General features: G+C 36.6%; 1 protein-coding gene across 2 annotated transcripts in view; it reads left to right on the forward strand.

Moving 5' to 3' along the window:
• The window catches only part of LOC135096311 (serine protease inhibitor 42Dd-like), a 7315-nt gene extending 6993 nt beyond the window's left edge, over window positions 1–322 (forward strand). For both annotated transcript variants that reach the window (XM_063997723.1, XM_063997724.1), the window contains exon 6: window positions 1–322. This exon is cut by the window's left edge and continues 863 nt beyond it. The gene's annotated coding sequence lies outside the window, so the exon portion shown is untranslated.
• The last annotated feature ends 2178 nt before the right edge of the window (window positions 323–2500 follow it).

A 2500-nucleotide genomic window follows, 5' to 3' on the forward strand; every position in this document is an offset into this window, starting at 1 on the left:
GTTTCTACATATTTTTGAGATTATGTCCGTTTTCTGTGTATCAAATTTGTAACGGGTAATTCATCCAGAACTAATATTAATTTTATTTATTCCACTAGTGATAAAATGCTAAATGTTCCTATTCTTTATTTATCTATGTATATTTGTGGCATTCATGAACGATATAGCTCATTTTTGTATTTTATCTTACTTATTATTTTTTTCCTATTATTGTTATCCTTATTTCATTTTAATTGCATTTGCTTTCTCTAACTGGCCAGGTATAATAATAATAATAATAACAATAATAATAATAATAATAATAATAATAATAATAATAATAATAATATACCACTATCGTTTTATTGAGAGAGAGAGAGAGAGAGAGAGAGAGAGAGAGAGAGAGAGAGAGAGAGAGAGAGAGAGAGAGAGAGAATAATATACAGGGAAAAAATATACGTAGGAACATAAAGAATATACCAAATAATGAAGTAAAATGAAGTGAATATTAAAAAAATAAAATAGTTTACTACTAAAAATATAAGTTTTCTCTTGATTCTCTCTAAAAAAAAAAAAAAGTAGAAGAAAAATGAAGTTTTTTAACGGCAACCAAGTTAAAAATTCACTTATCTTTACTTATAAAATACAGGCTATTTATAGAGAAAAGTAAATAAGTAGACAAAACAAGAGATAAAATAAAATATAAACAAACGATAACAATGATGAAAAATACACGAAAAAAGAGAGAAAAAGAAAAAAACTTGCTACACAATGCCTCAGTAGATCACCAGAGAAAAACTATCCCATATTTTCTCTCATTTCAAATCCTTCCACTTCATCCACGCCTTCCGCAGGTCACTGGAGGACGCCTGAAGGATCCACCCACTTGCTGTATCCTTGGTAACGATCACGGTAGGGTAAAAGAGAAGGAAAATAGGAAAATACTGGGACTTTTTCTTTTCTCGTTCTCATCTTCCCTAGTTGCTTGTTTATGTTGGAGAGGTGGCACCGTCGCATTAAGGATATTTAAAAAAACGGAGCCTTTTTCTGGGTAATTAAGAGTTGTTGTTGTTGTTGTTGTTGTTGTTGTTGTTGTTGTTGAATATATTTTCTTTTTTTCCTTTGTATGTTTATTTGTTCCTTTGTTTTCATTCTCGTTTTCTTTTCATCGTTTTCTTTGTTAATATAAGGAGAACTATTATAAAGCATTACAGCTGCTCCCGCTGCTACTACTGCTACTACTACTACTACTACTACCACTACTACTACTACTACTACTACTACTACTACTATATACGAATAAACTCCCTCTCTCTCTCTCTCTCTCTCTCTCTCTCTCTCTCTCTCTCTCTCTCTCTCTCTCTCTCTCTCTCTCTCTAGAACAATATTTGTGTTTATTTAGAAAAAGTTGATCTATTTCATCTTTTCTCTCTTACTTTCTCTCTATCTCCCTCTCTAACTTTTTTTTCAGCAACAGCAGCAGCAGTAGTAGTAGTAGTAGTAGTAGTAGTAGTAGTAGTAGTAGTAGTAGTAGTAGTAGTAGTAGTAGCAGTAGTTAATATTCCTAAAACAACAACAACAACAACAACTACTATTACTACTACTATTGGTACGACTACTACTAATACTACTACTTTAATGTCTCTCTCTCTCTCTCTCTCTCTCTCTCTCTCTCTCTCTCTCTCTCTCTCTCTCTCTCTCTCTCTCTCTCTCTCTCTCTCTCTCTCTCTCTCTCACAATTAAAAACAGCGAGAGATAACTTTAATAGAGATAACAAGCTCTCTCTCTCTCTCTCTCTCTCTCTCTCTCTCTCTCTCTCTCTCTCTCTCTCTCTCTCTCTCTCTCTCTCTCTCTCTCTCTCTCTCTCTCTCTCTCTCTCTCTGCGCATCCCTCTACCCCCTCTGTTCTCTCTCTCTCTCTCTCTCTCTCTCTCTCTCTCTCTCTCTCTCTCTCTCTCTCTCTCTCTCTCTCTCTCTCTCTCGGGGGCAATTGCATTTATTATTATTGTGAGTGTGTGTGTGTGTGTGAGAGAGAGAGAGAGAGAGAGAGAGAGAGAGAGAGAGAGAGAGAGAGAGAGTGTGTGTGTGTGTGTGCATGCGCGTGTGCTCTCCCAGGTATTCACATCAACAGGTGTTCTCGTTACTATGGCAACCTCTCCCTCTCTCTCTCTCTCTCTCTCCCTCCCTCTCCCTCTCCCTCTCCCTCTCCCTCTCTCTCTCTCTCTCTCTCCCTCTCTCTCTCTCTCAGCCTCACTCAATACCTGGTTTAAAGTCGCTCTCTCTCTCTCTCTCTCTCTCTCTCTCTCTCTCTCTCTGCTTCTACTACTACTATTATTACTATTATCAGTATTATTACTACAATAACAACAACTACTACTACTACTACTACTACTATTAGATTCTCTTCTCTCTCTCTCTCTCTCTCTCTCTCTCTCTCTCTCTCTCTCTCTCTCTCTCTCTCTCTCTCTCTCTCTCTCTCTCTCTCTCTCAGCTATATATATCCTAATACAACAACAACAACA

The sequence above is a fragment of the Scylla paramamosain genome, unplaced genomic scaffold (genome assembly GCF_035594125.1).
Source record: "Scylla paramamosain isolate STU-SP2022 unplaced genomic scaffold, ASM3559412v1 Contig3, whole genome shotgun sequence".
NCBI classification, from domain to species: domain Eukaryota; kingdom Metazoa; phylum Arthropoda; class Malacostraca; order Decapoda; family Portunidae; genus Scylla; species Scylla paramamosain.